The sequence below is a fragment of the Equus caballus genome, chromosome 10 (assembly GCF_041296265.1).
Source record: "Equus caballus isolate H_3958 breed thoroughbred chromosome 10, TB-T2T, whole genome shotgun sequence".
NCBI classification, from domain to species: Eukaryota; Metazoa; Chordata; class Mammalia; order Perissodactyla; family Equidae; genus Equus; species Equus caballus.
The window spans coordinates 11,267,065-11,293,861 of record NC_091693.1 but is presented as its reverse complement, the minus strand read 5'-3'; the positions used below and the strand labels follow the sequence as shown (position 1 = coordinate 11,293,861).

Genomic DNA, 26,797 nt, shown 5'->3' with positions numbered 1-26,797 from the left:
CATGAAGTCAAAGATATAAATCTAGAAATGATTCAGGTGGTGGAGGAAAAAGAACTAAGATGTTTTGAAAATGAAGAAATTCCATGAGAAAGATCTGACTCTATTAGGAAAAGTAACATAAGGATAATAGGTATCCCAGAAGAAGAAGAGAGGGAAAAAGGAGCGAGAGATTGTTCAAAGAAATAATAGCTGAGAACTTCCCAAACCTGAGGAAAGAACTGGACATGCAAGTACATGAATCCAACATAACTCATATTTACATCAATGCAAAAAGACCTTCTCTAAGGCATATAATATTAAAACTGATAAAGTCAATGACAAAGAAAGAATATAAAGGGCAGAAGGAGAGAACACAATCTACAAAGGAATCCTATCAGTCTTTCAGCAAATTCCTCGGCAGAAACCCTACAGGCTAGGAGAGAGTGGAATGATATTCCAAATATTGAAAGACAAAAACCATCAGCTAAGAATACTCTATCCAGCAAACTTGTCCTTCAGATATGATGGAGAAATAAAAGCTTTACCAGGCAAACAAAAGCTGAGAGAGTTCATCACCACTATACCTGCCTTACAAGAACTGTTGAAGAAGCCCTCCTACCTGAAACAAAGAGACAAAGGTTTACAAAGCTTTGAGCAAGGTGAAAAACAGAATCATAAAAATTGCAACTCTATATCAGAATACGTTAGTAAACACTGAACTATAACATAAAGGATAAATGGAAAGAAAGCATCAAAAAACCACTATAACCACTTCAATTTGGTTGCAAACATAATACAAAAAAAAGAATAATTTGTGACAACATATAATAGAAGGGGAAGAGGCTAGGGAGGGAATCTGTGTAGGCTAATGGAGATAAGATGCCATAAGTAGAAAATGGACTACATAATCTAAGAGATCTTATATAAAAACCTCAGGGTAACCACAAAACAAAAAATCAGATCAGAGTTATAAATCATAAATAAAGAGAAAACTGAGGAAAAACATCACAGAAAACCACTAAACTGAAATAGCAGACAGAAGTATAAGGAAAAAGAAACAATGGAAATATAAAGCATCCAGAAAATAAAAGATAAAATAGCAGTACTAAGCCCTCATTTATCAATAATCACTCTGAGTGTAAATGGATTGAATTCACCAATCAAAAGACACATAGTGGCTGCATGGATTGAAAAACAAGACCAACAACTTGCTGCCTCCAGAAAACATATCTCAGCTCTACAGAGAACCATAGGCTTAGAGTAAAGAGAGGGAAGATGATACTTCAAGCAAATAGCAACCAAAGGAAAGTGGATGTGGCTATACCTATATCAGACAAAATAGACTTCAAGACAAAAAAGATAGACAAAAATAGACATTATATAGTGATAAAAGGCTCATTCCATTAGGAAGACAAGATACTTATTAACATATATACAACTAACACAAGAGCACCAAAATATATAAAGCAAGTATTAACTAACCAAAAGAGAGAGACTGACAACAAAACAATAATAATAGGGGACTTTACCACCTAATTTATGTCAATGGATAGATCATCCAGAGAGAAAGTGAATGAGAAACCAGTGGCCTTAAGTGAAACACTAGACCAGATGGACATAATAGATGGATATGGAACATTCCATCCAAAAAGTAAAGAATACCTATTCTTCCCAAGTGCACATGGAACATTCTCAAAGCCAGGCCACATGTTGGGATACAAAGCAAGCCTCAATAAATTTAAGAAGATTGAAATCATATGAAGCATCTTTTCTAACAATAGTATGAAAATAGAGATCAACCACAAAGAAAAAGCTGGAAAAGTCACAGATATGTAGAGACTAAATACCACACAACAGAACAACTATTAGATCAATGAAGAAATCAAAAGAGAAATAAAAAAAAAAAATACCTGGAGACAAATGAAAATGAAAACACAACATGTCAACCCTTATGTGACACAGCAAAAGTGGTACTAAGAGGGAAATTTATAGCAATAAAGGCCTAGGTCAAAAAGCAAGAAAAATCTCAATTAAAAATCTAACACCATACCTAAAAGAACTAGAAAAAGAAAAAGAAAGTCCAAAGTCAGTAAAATGAAGGAAATAATAAATATCAGAACACAAATAAATGAAATAGACAGTAGAAAACAATAGAAAGGATCGATGAAACTAAGAGTTGGTTCCTTGGGAAGCTAAATTAAATTTAAAAACCCTTAGACTCACTAACAAAAACAGACAGAAGACTCAACTAAATAAAATCAGAAATGAAAGAAGAAAATTACAATGGACACCACAGAAACACAAAAGATTATAAGAGAATACTATGAAAAGCTATACTTCAACAAATTGGATATCTTAGAACAAATGGATAAATTCTTAGAATCACACAATCTTGCAAAACTGAATGAAAAAGAAATAGAGAATCCAAATAGACCAATCACAAGCAACAATAGTGAAACAGTAATCAAAAACACACCAAAAAACAAAAGTCTAGGACTAGACAGCTTCTCTTAGATTTTTGCCAAACATTCAAAGATTTAATTCCTATAGTTCTCAAACTTTTCGGAAAAATTGAAGAGGATGGGTTGCTTCCTAACTCATTTTCCATGGCCCAAATTGCCCTGATACCAAAACCAGACAAAGAAAACACAAAAAGGGAAAATTACAGGCCAGTATCACTGATGAACATACACATAAAAATCCTCAAAAAACTATTAGCAAATTGAATACAACACATTAAAAGGATCGTACACCATGATCAAGTGGAATTTATGTATCCAGGGAATCCAGGGATACAGAGATGGTTCAACATCAGCAAATCACTCAGTATGATACACCACATTAACAAAATGAAGAATGAAAATCACATGATGTTTTCAATAGACACAGAAAAAGCATTTGACAAGATCCAACATTCATTCGTGACAAAAATTCTCAATGAAACAGGTACAGAGGAAAATACCTCAACATAATAAAGGCCATATATGACAAATCCACAGCCAACATTATTATGCTAAGTGAAATAAGTCAGATGGAGAAAGACAAATGTCATATGATTTCACTCATATGCAGAAGATAAAAAAACAACAACACAGAGAAGGAGAACAGATTGGTGGTTACCAGAGGAGAAGGAGGTCAGGGGAGGGTGAAAAGGATAAAGGGATACATATGTATGGTGATGGATAAAAACAAGACTATTGATGATGAGCATGATGCAATCTATACAGAAGATGAAGTATAATAATGTACACCTGAATTACACATTGCCATAGGCTAATATGATATCAATAAAATTTTTTTAAAAAAGAATCATTTCAAAGAAACAACCTAACTTTACACATCAAAGCACTGTAAAAAATAAAAATAAATTCAACCCAAATGTAACAAAAGAGAGAAAAAACTAAAAAAATAGAACAGAAATACACAAAATAGAGAGTAGAAACACAATAGTAAAAAATCAACAAACTAAGAATTGGCTTTTCTGAAAGATAAACAAAATTGACAAACATTTAGCTAGACTAACAAAGAAAAAGGAGAGAAGATTCAAATAAGTACAGTCAGAAATGAAAGAGACATTACAACTGATACCACAGAAATAAAAATGATCATAAGAGAATAGTATGAACAATTATATACCAATTAAATGGATAACCTAGAAGAATGGATAAATTCCTAGAAATATCTAATCTACCAAGACTGAATCATGAAGAAATGGAAAATTTGGACAGATCTATAATTGGTAAGGAGACTGAATCAGTAATCAAAAATCTCCAAACAAACAAAATTCCAGGACCAAATCGCTTCACTGGTGAGTTCTACCTTTAAACATTGAAAGAATTAATGTCAATACTTCTTGAATTCTTCCAAAATATTGAATAGGAAGGCATACTTCCAAATCCATTTTATGAGATCAGTGTTACCCTGACACCAAAGCCACACAAAGATATCACAAGAAAAAAAACACATGTTAATATCCCTGATGAAGATAGATGCAAAAATACTCAACAAAATACTAGCAAACTGAATTCAACAGCACATGAAAAGGATTATACATGATCAAGTGGGATATATCCCTGGGATGCAAGGACAGTTCAACATATGAAAATCAAATAAGATGATGCATCACATTAACAGATGAAGGATAAAAATTACATTACATAATCATCTTAATAGATAGAGTAAAGCATTTGATAAAATTCAACATCTTTTTGTGATAAAAGCTCTCAACTAACTGGAAATAGATATAACCTCAACACAATGAAGGCTATATAAGAAAATCATACAGCTAACATCATACTCAATGGTGAAAAACTGAAAGCTTTTCCACTAAGATCAGGAATAAGCAAGGATGCCCACTGTCATCACTTCTATTCAACATAGTATTAGAAATCATAGCTGGAGCAATTAGGCAAGAAAAATAAAAGCATCCAAATCAGAAAGAAAGAATTAAAACAGTCTCTGTTTGCAGATGACATGATCTTGTATATAGAAAACCATAAAGATTACACAAAAATCTGTTAAAATGAATACATTTAGTAAAATTTCAGGATACAAAATCAACATGCAAAAATCAATTCTGTTTCTATACACTACTAACAAACTATTCAGAAGAAAATAAAGAAAACTATACTATATACAACAGCATCCAAAAGAATAAAATACCTACAAATAAACTTAAGGAACTGAAAGACTTGTACAGTGAAAAGTACAAATCACTAGTGAAAAAATTAAAGAAGACAAACAAAAAGGTATCTTGTGTTCAGGGATTGGAAAACTTCATATTTTTTAAAATATCCATACTACCCAAAGCTATCTACAGATTCAAATCAATCCCTATCAAAATCCTAATGAGTTTTTTTACAGAAATAAAAAACGTCTAAAATATATGTGGAACCACAAAAGACCCCCATATAGTCAAAACATACCTGAAAAAGAACAAAGGTGGAGGCACTGCACTTCCTGATTTCAAAGTATATTAAAAATCTACATTAATTGAAACAGTATAGTATTGGCATAATGACAGACATATAGATCAATGGAAAAGAATAGAGTGCCCAGAAAAAAAATCCACACATATACGAACTTCAAAAAGTTTACCAAGAACACACAATGAGGAAAAGACAGTCTCTTCAACAAATGATGTGGGAAAACTAGATATCCACATGCAAAAGAATGAAATTGGAACCTTATACTATACACAAAAATCAACTCGAAATGGATCAAAGACCTAAAAAAAGATATAAAACTGTAACTTGCTAGAAGAAAACATAGTGGAAAAGCTTTATGACATTGTATTTGGCTATGGTTTCATGAATCTGACACCAAAAACAAAGGCAACAAAAGCAAAAATAAACAAGTTGGACTATATCAAACTAAAAAGCTTCTGTGCAGCGAAGGAAACAGTCAACAAAATCAAAAGGCAAACCTACAGAATGGTAGAAAATATTTGCAAACCATGTATCTGAGAAGGGGATAATATGTAAAATATATGAGAAACTCCTACAACTCGATGCAACAAATTAATGTACTGGTTTTAAGATAAAATAAGGTCTTGAATACACATTTCTATAAAAACAGACAAATGGCTGAGAGGTATATAAAAAGATACTTAAGATCACTAATCATCAAGGAAATGCAAATCAAAACCACAAAGAGATATCATCTCACAAGTGTTACGATGACTATTCTCGAAAAGAAGACAAGTGTTGAGGTGAAGAAATTGGAACCTTGTACAGTTGGTGCAAATGCAAAATGTTGTGGCCAGGGTGGAAACAGTGTGGAGTTTCCCGAAAAAATTAAAAATAGAACTACCATATGATCCAGCAATCCCACATTTGGATATGTACCTAAAAGAAAGGCAGTCAGGAACTCAAAGAGATTTTAGCACTCCCACATGCATTTCAGAACTATTTAAGATGAAAAGTTTTATTTAAAGACATCCAAAGAGCTTAGACTTTTACAGTTTCTACATTTTATCTCTCGATATAAGTAACTATGTAAAACTATAGTTGCTATTTTGTCCCAAACAGGTTTACAAATAGGCTTAGGGTGGCATGCACTCTAAGATGAGAGGAAAGAATAGGGAAACGAGAGTAGTACCTGCTGAATTCTAATGAGGAAGCAGTCAATGAAATCCTGGAGGATTTGGGGTCAAGGGATGCTTCCCTGATCTTGACCCTAAAGGCCATGAAATCCTTGAGCTCTTCTTCCAAGTAGTAGATGTGATTGTGTCTTCCAGGCAAATATTGCATGATTCCAGAATATATGTCATATAGCTGTGGGAAATAGGCAAAGGGGATTCGTCAGCAGTATGCACCAGGGGCCAGCATGGGCTTAACCTGGAGCCTGGAATCAAACACCTGATCTTAAAGTCCAGTGCTGAGTTTGAGAATTGGGTAAGTCGGTTTGCTTCTTAGAGATTCAGAGTGTATTGATACTTTCCTCTAACTGTTGTTGAGAGGACTAAGTAAAGTAAAGGCAGGTGTTTAGTTAACTGACATTGTGTGTGGGTAGAGAAGGACCTGGTGGGAATCTGTGCCAAGGGTGTGCTCATCTAGCTGAAACACTTAATCATCCGCAGCAGCCTCAAGATCTGCTTGTCCTCATAGTAAAAGCAGCTTCCAAAGACAATGGAACTGGTGACAGTGTGGCTCAGGAAGAAAGTGGGTCAGATGGGGGCACCGGGTGATGGAAATTGTTTATGTTGGAGGCAATGATTAGAAGCATGGGATGTGGAACCATTCAGTTATGGATATGAGTCATGGTTGACTACTTAATATCACGTGTGAGTCATTCAAATTTTGTGCCCTGAGTCTGGATTTCCCACATTTCAAGTTGATTTAGTATCCACTTCATTGACTGATAAAGATTCAATATCATTACTTGTGTAAAATGATTTGCACAGCGCCTGGCATGTAGTAAGCACTCAACACATGCTAGTAGAGCTTATTGTTATTTTTTGTTATTGCCATTTATATGTAGGAAGGGAGTGGACTCTTTTCCAAATGTAATGATCAATGCAGTCTATACAGAAGACAAAATAGAATAATGTACACCTGAAATTTATGCAATGTTATAAACCAACGTGAGCTCAATAAAATAATTTTAAAATGTAGTAAAACTTTGATCTTATCTCCACAAAATAGCACAAACTCATGTGTTGCCAAAGTCTGCACGCAGATTCAGGGGCTCACAGACTGACTGCCATGCATTGATTAAAGTTCTGGACACAGTAATCTTTAAGGGTCTTTCATGTTAACTTTTAGCATGGACTTTGGGAAAATCTGTGAATCCTTAATTAATATTTTCTCAACTTCTTCCAACACAAAGCTTTCTCCTCCCAAGACCTCTCCTTTGGAGACCGAACTCACTACAACCACCCAGTACTCTTGAAGGCATTCAACTTTTGGCATGGATACTATTGGTCTTCTGAAATTCCTCCAGTAGAAAGCCAACCTCTTCCTGAATCCACTCCTCCATATTCTGCATTCACATACTGAAGTCCTGAAGGAAGGTCAAGGAGAAGCGTCAGAGAATTTTCCATCATTCTTCATTAGCCAGACCTACACCTGCCAGGATCTCAATGTGAGTTTCCTGCCTCCCTTCCTTTTTGTGCCCAACTCTGTGATAGACTGGGAAGGTGCCAGAATATGAAAGCTCTAGACTCTGTTCTCGGTGAAGTTCCTTTCAACCTCCCAGGCATAATGGGAAGACAAGCCCCAGACTGAGGTGGGAGGAAAGGGAATCAGGCTAGGGATGACTAAGTGAAATCAAGAAGAGCTTCTCAGAGGACATATTTGAAACTGGATAAATAATGGGATGGATGCATAAGAAGGTGGAGGGAGGGGGCCGGCCCAGTGGTGGAGTGGTTAAGTTCATGCACTCTGCTTTGCAACCTGGGACTCGCAGTTTCAGATCCCAGATGCAGAAATAGCACCATTCGTCAGGCCATGCTGTGGTGGCATCCCGCATAAAGGAGAGGAAGATTGGCACAGATGTTAGCTCAGTGATTCTTCCTCAAGCAAAAATAGGAAGATTGGCAACAGATGTTAGGGCAAGGCCAATCTTCCTCACAAAAAGAAGGTGGGGGGAATTAGAATGCTATGAAGTACCCTGAAATAGAGAGACTGCTTCTATTTTCTCAGTATCACTTGGATTCTCTAGGCATACACATGCATGTACACACACAAGTATCACACCTGTATATCAATATATCTAAACTAAAGAACTCACAATGTACTAAGAAACATTTAGAAACTACCAGGTGTGTGTCGATGTTTGAGTGGATATTTGAAAATTAATGAAAGAGTGTATGGAATAATGAATGCAAGTAATAGCTTAAAACTGAGTTGATGGACAGATGGATGGGTGAAAGAGTAAATGAGTAGACGGGAAATAGGTGGACTGTTTGAGAAGTGGATGGATAAAAATTTGGAAGGATAGATGGATGGAAACATTAATATATTTATTGGTGAATAAATAGATGGAAGAGTCATGGAGGGAGGGATAGATGCATGGATGGATGGATAGAGGGATGGAAGGAGAGAATGTGAGACTGTTTGAAATTGAAGAGGTGGGAAGTTAGAGATGGATGCATGGGTAACATTAGACAGTCCCCTACCAAAATGGGGGAGGCAGAGGCATGTATGGGTATGCATCTGTTTGTGGAAGAAGGTTAGAAGCAAGGCTGGATGTGATGGTTTAACTGGGTACCTAAAGCATGAAGTTAATCTATTAAAACTGAGAGCAGACATAACATAGCAGGCACTTTGGAGTCAGTTGGTTTGGGTTCAATCCTGGTTTTACCACTTACTCATAATATGACATTACCTAAACTTTTTTACCCTCAGCTTTCTTATTTAAAATGTTACTATGATATTTATAGTTCCCTTGAAGGAGTCAGTGTGCTAATGCATGCCAAGTCCTCATCAAAGAATCTGAGACACAAGAAAGTGCATTATAAACATTTCATTATTATTGTTGTTGTTGTTACCTATCCTGACCTTGGAAGGCAATTCTCCATGACCACTAAACTTACCTGCTCAGTCTACCAGAGCCTCCTACACTGCTTTATGTTCACATAAGACAACTACCATCAAAGATCCATGTACACAGTGAAGACTGGGCCATATTTCTCCCTGAGCTGGGAGTGAAGGAAGGCACAACAAGAGGAGGATTATTGGTGCACCCTGTATAAATCAATCGAGAATATTAGGGGGACACAGGTGAAGAAAGAGGGATAAACAATAAGTTTGGAGGCTGGAAGGACAATTGGAAAACAAAGCAGAGGATTCTTTGCTACTGTGATCCTGGGTGAGTCCCCTACTTCACCATGCTGTCACGAGCTTTAGTTTCCTCATCTGTAAAATAATGGATTTGGATTAGATAAACTCCAAAGCCAATTCTATCCTCTCTCAAGTGCTAAATATCTAGAATCCTAAGAATTCATGTTACTGAGTCTCAGAGTTCAACCTGAGTATGAGAGGCTTTGTGTTTGGGAATTGAAGATACTATGATTCTAAAGTTGTGAGATTGTGAGAGTGTGAAGTTCCAATACCCTAGGAGTCTATGTTTCAAAGATTTTAATATTCTGGGATTCCAGAATTCTGTGTTGGCAAGTGTGTCCCCAAAATTCTGTGTTTTAGAGGACAGAAGGTTTGAAGTGTATCTGGCTGTGGAATTTGTTGATCTTAGCCATGCCTGAAAGGAGAAACCAGACTCACTTTCATCAAAGATTGAAAGTTGTCACCAGTACAGACGTGCAACAAATTCCCCAGGAAGGGTAGAGGTGTGGGACAAGGAGGCAGATTTTTCCTCTTGTTGGTCTGTTTCCAGGCAGTGAAGACGAGCAGGTAAGACAAGCAGAGTGCCAGAAAGATGGTTAAGGCCCCTTCTAGCTCCATGATGCTAGTCAAGAGGTTATGAGCAAGGCATCAGATTCTGCCTGAAAAGAATCTGGTAAGTCAGCTTCTACCAAAATCTGAACACCCTGGGGTTCAAGTGTTCTGCATATGAATTCCATCGGGGAAGAGATTACTCTATCTAAGGTGTGGTTATATAACCAACAATCACCAGTAAAGCTGGATTTCATTCACCCAAGAAAATCCGCTGGGACCATTCCTTTCTCTTCATATTTCCAGTCTCGGGTCCTCTACTCCAAGCTCAACTGCTGGTCTGCATATCTCTTTCTCAGTGCAGGGGTAGTTGAACATCATTGTAGGCTACTGCATTTAGGATTCAATCTGAGTTCAAGTCTCAGCTTTACCCTTTCTTTATTGGATGAGTCACCTAACTCATCTCCAGGCTTCAGTTTCTTCATTTATCAAATAGAGTAATCATGCTGTTTTCAAAAGTCTTGCTAGAGTACAAGGATGATTCCTTTGTCTTTGCCAGACCTAAGTAATCTGTTGTTTTTATATTTAAAAACAGATACAAAGATACAGAACACCAAGAGAAAAATATCAATAGAGAGGACCTCCATTTTTCTATTGAAAATAGTATTAACTAATAATAACTAAGGATCACCTGTATTGGTTTATCTGTCTTTTGCTGTTGATCTGTGCACGTGTGTGTGTTTATCTGCAAAATCTAAGATTTAGAGACTGCTTCCTAGCCCTAATCTCAGGAAAGAAGTCCAACCTCTCAGTTTTCTAAATTACATGTTAATTACACAGATAGGCACTTTATTTCCTTTAAAGAGTTTGTATATATTATAAACAATCAATTTTACACATGATAGTCTTCACAGAAAAAAATAAGCATTGTCTTCCTGTACAATAATGGATATACTTAAACACATGTAATGTCTATAATGAACATAAATAATAAATAAACAGTTATATCTGATGCTAAAATCATACACATTTGTAATAAATAATTTTTAAAACACAGAAAAGAATATAGAAGAAAGTAAAAATCACTCCTAGGGTAGATAAAATTATTATTCAGAAATATTTGTTTCTGCCTTCTTAACCATCTCCATGAACAGAGTATATGGCCTCACACATTGATTTGGGCATGGACCTGTGACATTCTTTGACTAATGAATGTGGAGTGACCACAGCCTTGAAAAGCACTTGAGTAACTTCTGACTTCTGGTCTCACATGTAAGGATCTTGAAAGTCACCACTCCATCCTAACAATGAGTAAAAAGCTGAACAACCTGAAACTCAACAACCCTTCTTAGATCCAAGGAGAAGTGAGGTCACAGCACAAACTGCTGTCCCCAAAATTGGCGATAGTGACAGGCAAATATAGAGAATCACAAATCACCAGAGCAGAAACCTCTGTGATCATCAGTGCCAAGGTAGGAAGACCTGAACTGTAACTGACAAGTTGCTAAATCCTCACTGTGGGCAAGTCTGAGAGATCAAAATTCCAGGGGAACCCAGTCACTGGAGCTCTCTCACACGTTTGTGAGTTTTATCTCTTAAATTCTACCATGTTCTCATGGTAAATAGCAGAGGAAAACATCCTCGTGCTTCAGACAGGAGGAGAGGAAAAGTAACCATTTTGAAGTACACAAGAGCATTCTTCTCTTCTTAACAAGGTCTACACTCAGGAGAAACTATTTAACTACAGTTTATCCTGCTAGAGTTTTATCACAGCCTAACTGACATAGGGAATGGGCAATAGATTAGTCCAGCCAACTCTAGCCATCTTGTCACACCTAAGATGGAGAAAAAAAACTGAAAAACACTTGTGAAGTTCACAGTCCAGAGACATAGGCTCAATAAAGGACTGAGATCTAATAAAATGACCATAGAATACCTCCCGTCTCTCCACACCTCAACTCTACATTAATAAAAGTCCTATTTACAGCAATTCTTTTTAACCAGTTCATGAAGTCTGGTTATCAAGAAAAAGTTGCAAGACATACTAAAAGGCAAAAAACAGTTTGAAAGACAGAGCAACCATCAGAACCAGTCTCATATATGGCAAAGATGTTACAATTACCAGATCAGGAATTTAAAACAACTATGATTAACATACAAAGGTCTTGTATGGATAGAGTAGACGGCATGCAAAAACAGATGGGCAATGCAAGCAAAGAGATCAAAATTCTAAGAAAGAATCAAAAAGAAGTGCTAGAGATCAAAATCACTGTAAAAATAAATGAAGAATGACTTTGATGGGCTTATTAGTAGACAGGACAAGGCTGAGGAATGAATCTCTGAGCTTGTGGAAATCTCAATAGAAACTCCAAAGCAGAAAGACAAAGAGAGAAAAGGAGGAAAAATAAACCAGAACAGAATAGCAAAGAACTGTGGGACAACTACAAAAAATATAGTAGATGTGTAATGGGAATGCTATTAGAAGAAAAAGAGAAAAGAACAGAAGAAATATTTGAAATAATAATGATTCAGAGTTTCCCCAGCTTAATGCTGGACTCCAAACCACAGATCCAGGAAGCTGATAGAACACTAAGCAAGATAAATGTCAAAAAATCTACAGCTAGGGATGATATTTTCAAACTACAGAAAATCAAACATAAAGAAAAAAATCCTTAAATAAGGTAGAAGGAAAAAACACCTTACTTACAGAGGAGCAAACATAAGAATTATAACTGACTTCTCTTCAGAAACTACGGAGGCAAGAAGACAGTGGAGTGAAATAGTTAAAGTGTAGAGAGGAGTAAACCCACCAATGTATAATTCTTTATCTTGCAATAACCTTCAAAAGTGAAGGAAAAATAAAGACTTGCTCAGAAAAGCAAAAATTGAAGGAATTTGTGGCCAGACAACATGACTTGAAAGAAATATTACAAGAAGTTGTTTAGGAAAAAGGAAATTGATATAGGTCATAAACTCAGATCTACATAAAGAAAGGAAGAGCATCAGAGAAGGAATAAGTGAAGGTAAAATAAAAACTTTTATTTTTCTTATGCTAAATTGATTTAACAGATAACAGTTTATTCAAAATAACAATAGTAAAAATACTCTTGATGTTGTTAGTCCCATTGAGTCAATTCTGACTCCTAGTTACCCTGTGTATAACAGAGTGGAAACTCACCTGGGCTTTTTGCATCATTCTCTCGTCTTCCAGCGTTATATCAGACACTGTTCCTTGTTATTCATAGGGTATTAATAGCCAATGTTTTTGGAACTGAGTAGCTAAGTCCTTCTTCTTAGTCTGTTTTAGTCCTGAAGGGCCATGTAAAAATATCCACCATGGATGACCCTGTTGGTATTTGAAATACCAGTGGCATAGCTTTCAGCATCACAGCAACATGCAGCCACCAAATATGACAACCAACAGACAGGTGGTGTGGTTCCCTGACTAGGAAATGGGTTCAGGCCATGGTGGTAAGAGTATCAAATCTTAACCACTAGATCATCATACACATATATGCTTCTATTAAACAAAAAAAAATACAGCAATGATGCCAGGAACATGAGGAAGAATTAGGATTATTTTGTTTTTATAAGGTACTCATACTACCCATGAAGAAGTATAATGTTGTTGGAATGTCACTTGGGTTAGTTGTAAATATATATTGCAAACTCTATGGCAAACATTAAAAAAGGAAGTACAACTGAAATGCTAAGTGAGGAGAGAAAATGGAATCATATATAATGCCCAATTAAAATCACAAAAGGCAGGGCTGGCCCCATGGTGTAGTGGTTAAATTTGCACCCTGTGCTTCGGCAACCTGGGGTTCACAAATTCAGGTCCTGGGTGCAGACCTACACACTGATCATCAAGTCATTCTGTGGCAGTGTCCCACATACAAAATAGAGGAGGATTGGCACAGATGTTAGCTCAGGGACAATCTTCCTCAAGCAAAAAGAGGAAGATTGGCAACAGATGCTAGCTCAGGGACAATCCTCCTCACCAAAAAAACCCCCAAACAAACAAAAAGACAAAAAAGGCAGAAAAAGAATGGAAGACAAAAATAGGAACAAAGAACAAGGCGAACAATAGACAAAAGTAACAAATATGATAGATATTAATCAATTCTATGAATAACCACTTTGAAGATTAATGGTCTAAATGCAACAATTAAAAGAAAGAGATTTCCAGAGTGAATTTTTAAAAAGACCCAACTATATGCTGTCTAGAGGAAACCAATTTTAGATATAAAGACATACAGTTTGAAAGTAAATAGATGGGGAAAGATATACTATGCCAACACTATCCAAAAGAAAGCAGTAGTATATTGACTTCAGACAAAGCAGACTCAAAGCCAGAAAGTTATCAGGGATGAAGAGGGGCATTACATAGTAATAAAGGGGTCAACTCTCCAGGAAGACATAATAATCCTTCGTGTGTGTGTGTGTCTAACAACAGTATCAAAATACATGAGGCAAAAACTGATAGAACCCACTATTACAGTGGGAGGCTTCAAAATGCCTCTATCAGAAAAGGACAGATCCAACAGACAGAAAATCAGTAAGGACATAGTTGAACTCAACAACACCATCAATCAATTGAATATAACAGATATCTATAGACTACTTCATCCAACAACAGCAGGGTACACATTCTTCTCAAGCTCACATCAGACATTCTCCAAGATAGAACACATTCTGGGCCATGAAACACACCTTAACAAGTTTAAAAGAATAAAAGCCATACAATGTCTGCTCTCAGACCACAAGGGAATTAAACTAGAAATCAATAACAGAAAACTAGCTGGAAATTCCTCAAATACTTGGAAATTAGTAACCCACTTATGAATAACATGTGTCAAAAAAGAAATCTCAAGAGAAATTAAATAATATTTTAAAGTAAATGAAAAGGCAAGTTATCAAAACTTCTGGGATGCAGCAACAGCAGTGCTTAGAGAGAAATTTATAGCATTGAATGTATATATTAGAAAAGAAGAAAGATCTGAAATTAATTGTCTAAGCTGCCACTTTAAGAAACTTGAAAAAGAAGACCAAATTATATCCAAAGTAAGCAGAAGAAAATAAATAATGAAATTAGAGCACAAGTCAATGAAACTGGAAGCAGCAAATCAACAGAGAAAATGGACAATACCAAAAGCTGTTTCTTTGAAAAACTCAATAAAGAACTTACCTTCTCCCATGTACACACCAAATTTACAACTACGTATAGAACAATTTTCTCTGAGAATAGCCCCAGTGTAGCTGAGCAACCACTACACATTGGGTGAACAAGGGAAAACTCACACTGAAGCAGGTAGGAAAGGCAGAGACACAATCTAGTCATAAGCCCACTCCCAGTGTGATGACCCCCAATCAGGAGGGAACTCAAAACCCAGAGCTTCTCTCTGAGGAGGAAAGGATTTGAACCCCACATTCGGCACCCAAACTTTTAATACCTGCACCTGAGAGACAACATTCCCAAACACCTAGCTTTGAGAGTCAACAGGGTTCGTATGTGTGAGACCCACAAGACTGTAGTATACTGAGAAATGGTCCCTAAAGGACTTGTACTTGGACTCACCACCTCCAGAGCCCAGCGTAGAGGCAGCTGTTTGAAAAGCACTAGACCACTAGACCAACTTTACAAGAAATTTAAAAGAAACCTTTTTTAAGCTGAAACAAAAGGATGTTAATTAAAACAGGAAAATATGTGAAAGTATAAATTTCACTAGTAAAGGCACATATATAGCAAAATTCAGAAAAATCTAATATTACAAAGTGATGGGTTAATCACTTATAAAGTTAGTATGAAGCTTAAAAGACAAACAAGTAAAAATAACTATAACTATAATAATTTCTTAAGGGATACACAAGAGGAAAAGATATAAACTGTGACATCAAAAACATAAAATGTGTGTAGGGGCATAAAAGTGTAGATCCTTAGAATGTGTTCAAACTAAAGCTGTTGTAAACTTAAAATAGATACAAATATAAGTTGTTATATGTAAACCTCATGGTAACCACAAAGCAAAGTTATAGTAGAGACACAAAAGATAAAGACAAAGGAATCTAAGCATACCTTACCAAAAATCATCAGATCACAAAGGAAGAGAACAAGAAAGAAATAAGAGAACTACAAAACAGCCGCAAAACAATTACCAAATGGCAGTAAGTATATACCTACCAATAATTACCTTAAATGTAAACGGACTAAATTTTCCAATCAAAAGACAAATAATGGCTGAAATGATAAAAAAAATAAAATAAAAATAAAACAAAATCCATCTATATGCTGCCTACAAAAGACCCACTTCAGATGTAAGGATGCACAAGCAGTGAAAACAAAAAAAATGGAAAAAATACTCCACGCTAATAGAAACCGAAAGAAGACTAGGGCTATACTTACAGCAGACAAAATAGATTATAAAACAAAGATGATAATAAGAGACAAAGAAGGTCATTACATAATGATAAAGGAGTCACTCCAGCAAGATGATATAACATATGGAAAAATGTATGCACCCAACATATGAGAACCTAAATAGATAAGGAAAATATTAAGAGATCTAAAGGGAGAAATAGACAACAACGCAATAATAGTAGGGGACTTAATATCCATTTTCATCAATGGATAGGTTATCCAGACATAACATCAATAAGGAAACACTGGCCTTAAATGACGAATTAGACCAAATGTATTTAACAGATATAGACAGAACATTCCATCCAAAAGCAACAGACTGCACATTCTTCTCAAGCTTACATGGAGCAATCTCCAGGGTACATCATATGTTAGTCAACAAAACAAATCTTAATAAATTTAAGAACACTAAATCATATCAAGCATCTTTTCTGACCACAATGATATGAAACCAAAAATCAATTACAAGAAGAAAACCGGAAAATTCACAAATATGAGGAAATTGAACTATATGCTACAACAACTAGTGGGTCAAAGAATGAATTGAAAGAAAAATTTTAAAAATTCCTTGAGACAAATGAACATGGAAATATAAAACATACCGAAACTTAGGGGATGCAGCAAAAGCAATTCTCAAAAGGAAGTTCATAGCAATAAATGCCTACTTCAAGAAACAAGAAAAATCTCAAATAAATAATTTAAATTTATACCTCAAAGAATGAGAAAAAGAGAAAACAAAGCCCAAAGTTCACAGAAGGAAGAAAATAAGAAGACCAGAGCAGGAACAAATGAAATAGAGATTAAAAGGACAATAGAATAGATCAATGAAACTAAGAGCTCATTTTTTTGAAAAAAAAAAACCTGGCAAATCTTTAGCTAAACTCACCAAGAAACAGAGGATTAACATAAATAAAATGAGAAATCTAAGAGAACATATTACAACTGATACCTTAGAAATGCAACAGATCATAAAAGCCTACTATGAACAATTATACAGCAACAAATTAGACAACCTTTAAAAAATGGATAAATTCATAGAAACATACAAACTATCAAGACTGAACCATTAAGAAAAAAAATGGATAAATTCATAGAAACATACAAACTATCAAGACTGAACCATTAAGAAATAAAAAATGGATAAATTCATAGAAACATACAAACTATCAAGACTGAACCATTAAGAAATAAAAAATGGATAAATTCATAGAAACATACAAACTATCAAGACTGAACCATTAAGAAATAGAAAATCTCCGTCGCCCTCTCTCTTGGATGGGGGTTACATGGCAGCGACCGCGGCAAAGCAAGAGCCTCGGAGACGCCGCTGCCGTCAGCACAGCGGGAGACCTGAGCCGATGGTGGGGGCTGTCCGCGGGCCCCGCACTGCCCCGATGAGCCGGAGGAGTCCGTTGTATCAGAGTAAGATGGACTGTAGCTTTGATTGTGATTGTGATGAGCTGGAGCCACCTGATCACTAACAAAAGACATCTTCTGTTAACCAACAGCCGTCAGGGCTTCCTGTTGAAATATATAGCAACAAAGGAAGAAAAGAAGCAAGACGGAAATAGTGCTTACCAGCACCTTAGAATGATGCTGCTCAGGACCAGGCCAACACTGAACATATCTGCACTGTGAGGAGAATGTTCATAGAAGCCTGCTGTGTGCATATTTATTTACATTTTTGTTAAATGTTAAATTGTTTAGCACAGTAAATCTGAGTGCATAGCATGTCATTTCATTCCGTTTGAGTTCTTTGAGTGTTTTCTTTAAATGTCTCCATAGTTGCTGCCCCTTTCTTGAACTATGAGTACTGAAATCTTTTTAATTCTCAATATGAGTAGAGCTTTTTGAGCTTTACATCTAAGGGGAAGTCAAGGGGCCTGGTTGGCATATGCAATGAACATCAAGAAACCATCTTGCTGTGGAAGCAAAATTATTTTTTTCTCCCTTTTTGGAAGATCTTTCCTTTTGATCCCAGTTTTTTTCCTTGTTTACACAAGTTCAACAGTTCGAAAGGAAAATGCAATAGTAAGGGTTTCAAAATGGCAGAGAAATTTGAAAGTCTCGTGAACATTCATGGTTTTGATCTGGGCTCTAGGTATATGGACTTTAAACCACTGGGTTGTGGAGGCAATGGCTTGGTTTTTTCTGCTGTAGACAATGACTGTGACAAAAAGAGTAGCCATCAAGAAAATTGTCCTTACTGATCCCCAGAGTGTCAAACATGCTCTACGTGAAATCAAAATTATTAGAAGACTTGACCATGATAACATTGTGAAAGTGTTTGAAATTCTTGGTCCCAGTGGAAGCCAGGTAACAGACGATGTGGGCTCTCTTACCGAACTGAACAGTGTTTACATTGTTCAGGAGTACATGGAGACAGACTTGCCTAATGTGCTGGAGCAGGGCCCTTTACTGGAAGAGCATGCCAGGCTTTTCATGTATCAGCTGCTACGTGGGCCCAAATATATTCACTCTGCAAACGTACTGCACAGAGATCTCAAACCAGCTAATCTTTTCATTAATACTGAAGACTTGGTGCTGAAGATAGGTGACTTTGGTCTTGCACGGATCATGGATCCCCATTATTCCCATAAAGGTCATCTTTCTGAAGGATTGGTTACTAAATGGTACAGATCTCCACGTCTTTTACTTTCTCCTAATAATTATACTAAAGCCATTGACATGTGAGCTGCAGGCTGCATCTTCGCTGAAATGCTGACTGGTAAAACCCTCTTTGCAGGTGCACATGAACTTGAACAGATGCAGCTGGTTTTAGAATCTATTCCTGTTGCACATGAGGAAGATCTTCAGGAGCTTCTCAGTGTAATTCCAGTTTACATTAGAAATGACATGACTGAGCCACACAAACCTTTAACTCAGCTGCTTCCAGGAATTAGTCAAGAAGCACTGGATTTCCTGGAACAAATTTTGACATTTAGCCCCATGGATCAGTTGACAGCAGAAGAAGTGCTTTCCCATCCTTATATGAGCATATATTCTAATTGCATCAAAGCAAAAAAGAACTTCTCCAAGGTATACAATATTAAAACTGGCAAAAGTCAATGAGGAAGAAAATATATTAAGGGCTGCAGGAGAGAAGAAAATGATCTACAAAGGAAGCCTTGTCAGGCTTTCAGTGGATTTCTCAGCAGAGACCCTACAGGATAGGAGATAGAATGATATATTCAAAATAGTGAAAGATAAAAACTGTCCTCCAAGAATTCTCTATCCAGTGAAATCATCCTTTTGATATGAAAGAGAAATAAAAGCTTTCCCAGAAAAATGAAAGGTGAGAGAGTTCATCACCACTAGACCTGCCTTACAAGAAATGTCGAAGGGTGCCCTCCTACCTGAAACAAAAAGGCAAAGGTTTATGAAGCTTTGAGTAAGGAGGTAAATAGACATAATCATAAATTTGCAGCCATCAGAACAGGTTAGCAAACTTACAACATAAAAAATAAGGAGAAAGAAAGCATAAAAATAACTGTAAACACTTTAATTGAGTCACAAATTCATAACACAAAAATGAACAATGTTGTGAAAACAATAATACAGAAGGGGAAGAGAAAGGGCTGGAACTGCATAGGATAATGCAGATAAGAAGCTATCAGAAAAAGGGCTACCTCATCTGTGAGATCTTTTATACAAACCTCATGGTAACTACTAAACAAAAATCAGAGGAGAGACAAAAATCATAAATAAAGAGAAAACTGAGAAAGCCACCACAGAAAACCACCAAACTGAAATGACAGACAGAAATACAAGGAAAAAGAAACAATGGAAATATAAAGCATCCAGAAAACAAAAGATCAAGTGGCAGTATTAAACCCCTATATATCAATAATCAATCAAAATGTAAATGGGCTGAATTCACCAGTCAAAAGACATAGAGTGGCTAGATTAAAAAACAAGACCCAACAATATGCTGCCTCCAGGCAGCACATCTCAGCTCTAAAGACAAACATAACCTCAGAGTGAAGGGATGGAAGATGATACTCCAAGCAAATAGCAAGCAAAATAAAGCAGATATAGCCATACTTATATCAGACTCCAAGGTAAAATAGATAATGAGACACTAAGAGAGGCACTATATAATGATAAAAGAGACATTCCACCAAGAAAACGTAACACTTATGAATATATATGCCCCTAACACAGGAGCACAAAAGTGTATAAAGCAACTACTAACAGGGCTAAAGGGAGAAATTGACAGCAACACAATAATAGTAGGGGACGTCAACACCCACTTACATCAATGGATAGATCACCCAGACAGAAAGTCAACAAGGAAACAGTAGCCTTAAATGAAACGCTAGACCAGATGGGCTTAATAAATATATATAGAATGTTCTGTCCAAAAATAGCAGAATACACATTCTTCTCAAATGCACATGGAACATTCTCAAAGATAGACCATACGTTGGGAAACAAGGCAAGTCTCAATCAGTTTAAGGAAATTTAAATCATGTCAAGCATATTTTCCAACCACAATGCTATGAAACTAGAAATCAACTATAAGAAAATAGCTGGGGAAATCACAAATATATGAAGACAAAACAGTATGATACTGAACAAACCCTGGATCAATGAAGAAATCAAAGGAGAGATCCAAAAATACCTGTAGACAAATGAAAACTAGCACACAATATACCAAACTTTTGGGATGCAGCAAAAGGGATATTAAGAGAGAAACTTATACCAATATAGGCCTACCTCAACAAACAAGGAAAATCTCAAATAAGTAATCTTAAAGTACACCTAACAGAACTGGGGGAAAAAAAGAGCAAACAAGGCCCAAAGTCAGCAGAAGGAGGGAAACAATAAAAATCAGAACAGAAATAAGTGAAATAGAGACCAAAAAAACAGTAGAAAGGATCAATGAAACTAAGAGCTGGTTCTTCAAGAAGATAAAGAAAATTGAAAAACCCTTGGCCAGATTCACTAGGAAAAAAAGGGAGAAGACTCAAATAAATAAACTCAGAAGTAGAGGAGAAATTATAACGCATACTACAGAAATAGAAAGAATTATAAGAGAATACTATGAAAAACTATATGCCAACAAATTGGCTGACCTAGAAGAAATGATAAATTTTTAGAATCATGCGGTCTCCCAAAACTGAATCAAGAAGAAAGACAGAATCTTAATAGTCAAATCACAAGTAAAAAGATTGAAACAGTAATCAAAAACCTCACACAAAAAACAAAACTCCATGACCAGATGACTTCTCTGGAGAATTCTACCAAACGTTCAAAGAAGATTTAATTCCTATCCCTCTCAAACTCTGCTGAAAAATTGAAGATGATGGGACACATCCTAACACATTCTACAAGGCCTACATAACCCTGACACCAAAACCAAAGACAACACACACACAAAAATTACAGGCCAATATCATTGATGAAGATAGATGCAAAAATCCTCAGCAAAATATTAGCAAAATGAATACAGCAATACCTTAAAGAATCATATACCATGATCAACTGGAATTTATTCTAGGGATACAGGGATGGTTCAACATGCACAAATCAATCAATGTGATATGTCACATTAACAAAAAGAAGAAAAATTACATGATCCTCTCAATAGATGCAGAGAAAGCATTTGACAAGATCTAGCATCCATTTGTGACAAAAAACTCTCAATAAAATGGGTAGAGAAGGAAAATACCTCAACATAATAAAGGCAACATATGACAAACCCAGAGCCAACATCATACTTAACAGTGAAAAATGGAAGAACATTCTTCTGAGAACAGGAACAAGCTAAGGATGCCTAGTCTTCCCACTCTTATTCAACATACTACTGAAAGTTTGAACCAGAGCAATTAGACAAGAAAAAGAAATAAAAGGAATGCAAATTGGAAAGGAAGAAGTAAAACTGTCACTGATTGCAGATGACATGATTCTGTGTATAGAAAACCCTAAACAACACACCAGAAAACTATTAGAAATAATCAACAACTTTAACAAACTTGCAGGGTACAAAATTAACATACAAACGTCAGTTGTGTTTCTATAGACTAATAATGAACTAACAGAGAGAGAAGTCAAGCATACAATCCCACTTATAAATGCAACAAAAAGAATAAAATACCTAAGTATAAATTTAAGCAAGGAGGTGAAAGAGCTATATGCTGAAAAATATAAGACATTATTGAAAGAAATTGAAGAAGACATAAAGAAATGGAAATATATTCCATGCTCATGGATTGGAAGAATCAGCATAGTTAAAATGTCTATCTTAACCTAAAGCAATCTACAGATTCAATGCAATCCCAATCAGAATCCCAATGACAGTCTTCATGGAAATAGAATGAAGAATCCTAAAATTTATATGGAAAAACAAAAGACCCTGAATAACTAATGCAATCCTGAGAAAAAAGAACAAAGCTGGAGGCATCACAACCCCTGACTTCAAAATATGCTAGAAAGCTATAGTAATCAAAACAGCATGGCACTGGCACAAAAACAGGCACACAGATCAATGGAACAGAATTGAAAGTCCATAAATAAAACCATACATCTATGGACAGTTAATCTTCGGCAAAGGAGCCAAGAACATACAATGGAGGAAGGGAGGTCTCTTCAATAAGTGCTGTTGTGAATACTGGACAGCCACATGAAAAAGAATCAGTAATCTTACGCCATAAACAAAAAATTGATTCAAAATGGACTAAAGACTTGAATGTAAGACCTGAAACCATAAAACTCCGAGAAAAACATATAAGCAGGACTTTGTTTGACATTGGTCTTAGCAGGATCTTTTCAAATACTATGCCTACTCAGGCAAGGGAAACAAGAAAGAAATAAATAGGACTCCATCAGACTAAAAACTTCTGCATGGCAAAGGAAACCATGAACAAAACGAAAAGACAACCCGCCAACCAGGAGAAAATATTGCAAATCATATATCCGACAAGGGATTAGTTTCCAAAATATATACATAATTCATACAACTCAACAACAAAAAAAAAACAACCCAATCAAAGTGGGTAGAGGATATGAACAGGTATTTTTCCAAATAGGATACACAAATGGCCAACAGACACATGAAAATATGTTCAACATCACTAATTATCAAGGAAATGCAAAGCAAAACTGCAATGAGATTTCACCTAACACCTGTCAGAATGGCTATAATTAACAAGACAACAAATAACAAATGTTGGAGAGGATATGGAGAAAAGGGAACCCTCAAACATTGTTGATGGAAATGCAAACTGGCACAGCCACTATGGAAAATAGCATAGAGATTTCTCAAAAAAAATTAAAAACAGAACTACCATATGATCCAGCTATCGCACTACTATTTATCCAAAGAACATGAAATCAACAATTCAAAGAGATTTTCACATCCCTATGTTCATTGCATTAGTATTCACAATAGCCAAGACATGGAAGCAACCAAAGTGCCCACCACTGGATGAATGAATAAAGACAATGTCGTATATATATACAATGGAATACTATTCACCCATAAGAAAGACAAAATCGTGTCATTTGCAATAACATGGATGGACCTTGAGGGTATTAAGTTAAGCAAAATAAGTCAGACAGAGAAAGACAAACATCTATGATTTCACTCATATGTGGAAGATAAACAAACACATGGATAAGGAGAACAGATCATTGGTTACCAGAAGAAAAGGGGGTTGGGGGGGAGGGCAAAAGTGGTAAAGGGACACATTTGTATGGTTACAGATAAAAACTAGATTATCGGAGGTGAACACAATAGTCTATACAGAAACTGAAATAGAATAATGCACACCTGAAATTTACACATTATAAGCCAATATGACCTCAATAACATAATTTTAACAAATACTTAACTGGTGCAGCAGAGGCAGACACTGGCTGGAGATGGAGCAGGGTCCTGGACGCCTCTTCACTTGTTGAATTATGGGGATGTTGGTGAAAGGTGGTCCTGAAGTGTCTGAGTCAGCTATTTACCAACCTCCGTAAAAGATGCCCCTAACAACTCACAGCACAGGACCACACCAGCACGTATGTACTGAATTCTAGCCTTAGTTATTGCCCTCAGAAATTCTCTTCTCCCCTGGGCAAGGGTCTCAGCAGAGATTGATGCAGAACATGTATACATGAGGGGCAGTGGTGTGGTGGAGTTGGCACAATATCTGGTTATTAATGTTCAGGAATTGTGTGAGCTGACTGTAAAACACAGTCATTGTTAGTTAAATTATGTAAACTTAAAATTGAATTCATTATATTTTTTAAAGAAAGTAATAAATATCAAGACATCACTTCCTAGTTATTTTGTGATTAGCTATGCTCTTGAGGTTATTTATGTCTATTTGTATTTGTATGATGAAAATACTATATGCACATCTCTTCCCAACTCCATGTCCAGTGACATCAGGTTGGTTGGTTGCTTGAAATTGTATTTACGCCACAAAACCCAGAAAACTCCATAAATCAGAGCTTTTCATCCTCAAGAGCTGGCTGTTGATCATTTACCAGCACACCACTAGGGGTGCATTTCCAAAGCTGGAGATCTGGGCTTGATGTGGATGCTGGCAGGTGATGCAAGAGCACCAGGAAGTTCTTCAGATGCTTGCTGATATCAGGAGCTCCACATGGACTGCAACTCACCCCCATGTCTCCACCTCCCTGTGGGGGAAGACAGTGAAGAGGGCTCAGTTGGCTCTGGTGTTCATGTCCCAGATAATAGAATATGGGGAGTAGCACTCTATGATTCTGAAACTGAGTCATGAAGACCATAGAAAAGTGAGCCTCCCTCTCTGAGCCTCTCCTCATCTGTATTTTGGAGATGATAACAATAGTACCTCCTTCACAGGGTTTTTGAAATCTGAGATAACATGCATGTGAAGTTCTTAACATAGACTTTGGCAAATAATAAAGAGTTCAACCAATGGAGGACTTTTAGCATGGTTAAATGGTTATAAAATGGCATGGTCATAAGATTCCCTGAGGATAAGCCTTCGACATTATCTGTGCCTCAGTTTCCCCATATAGAAAATGGGCCAAGTGATTATTTTGATCTTTTGAGGTTTGGGGAGCAATTCAATAAATTACGGCATCCAGTGAGCATTTAGTAAATAATTGCTAAAATGAAAATTAGAGTGCTGCTGGGACAATGCAGTTGGGACAAGGAAAAGCTGAATGGAGAAGGAATGTCCTTTCTCATTTCGCCTCACCATGGAAACTTGGAGAAATCTGTCAGCTTCTTGTTCAGGCTGCAGTAGAAGGGAGAATACCTAGAAGTGAATTTTTTTTCTAGGGAGGCAAGGTAAGTGACTCTGGGAGATCTTCATGCATAGTCTAAGAAGACCTATTATGGGAGATATTTTATGGGATGGTTCCAAGATGGAGCTAGACAGCCTCCCCAAGCTAGCATTTTTTTTTAAGATTTGGTGGTTCTCAGAATTTGTCATTCTAACATTTTAGGATTCCAGAATTCTATGATTTTATGTTTTCAGTGGTCTATGGAGTCTTCAAGTTGGGACAAAGATTCTTCCAGCTTTATAAAAGTGAGGAACTGTGGGGAGAGCATCCACATGACCTTTTACCTCCTCCTAGATGTTTTCATCAGCAACAGGAAGGTACAGTCAGTGCATAGCTGTTGCTTTCAGTTCCAGCCAAAATAAACTTGTAAAGTCTTAGCAACGAAATTCTACAGCATGTATTTGACACAGGGGTCCTTCTTCTATTGGAGAGTAGAAAGGATAGTGAATGGGGCTTTTGAATTTCCTCTGCTAAGAAAAATTATTCAAAACATGGAAACAAGGGAAAAGTGGTCATGGAACTTTTTCAAGTCAAGCTAAGCATACACATACAAGTAAGCATACACATACATGTTAAGCATGTGTCACTTAATGATAAGGATATGCTCTGAGAAATGCATCATTAGGCAATTTCATCATTTTGTGAACATCATGCGGTCCATTATTGACTGAAACATCTTTATGCAGTGCGTGACTGTATTTTGTAACATACTCATTTAAAGATAACCTCATTTCAAAATAGAATGTCACTTTGTTTACACAATTGATCAGGGTCTAAGCTTTTTACAATTCTGTGAAACTGCTATGTCTAATGACTATCTTTTCTGTTTGGTAGCATATTTTCTAACACGCCTGTTTAAATATAATCTCATTCTGAAATGGAGTGTCAATTTGTTTACACAATTGATCAGGATCTAAGCTTTTTACAACTCTGTAAAACTGCTAACGCATGTAGACTTTTCTGTTTCGTAGAAAAGGTGACTTTTCCCCAAGTTAAAAAAATGAAATAAAATTAGACAATCAGTTTTGTATTTAACTCAGAATTTCTTTTTTTAACTCTAAAAATCCTAAATTTAATTTATCTTTTGAACCAGCTTTTTTTACACCTGGTTCCCTCCAATGAATTAAATAATCTTTGACACATGTACAACATCTACTTTGAGAATTATGTTTTTATCATTTTAAGAATTATTCTTTATTTCCCTCCTTTTCTTCTCTTCCTTCCTTACTCTCTCACTTAATCTTATCTCCCTTTCTCCCTTCTCTCTCTTTTCTCCTCATTTTTCTCTTTCTAACCC

The 26,797-nt window shown here is 36.2% G+C and overlaps 1 pseudogene; it reads left to right on the top strand.

Annotated features, from left to right (window-relative positions):
- Positions 1 to 17,612: 17,612 nt before the first annotated feature.
- LOC102148802 (mitogen-activated protein kinase 6 pseudogene) lies at positions 17,613 to 19,230 on the top strand (annotated as a pseudogene).
- Positions 19,231 to 26,797: the final 7,567 nt, after the last annotated feature.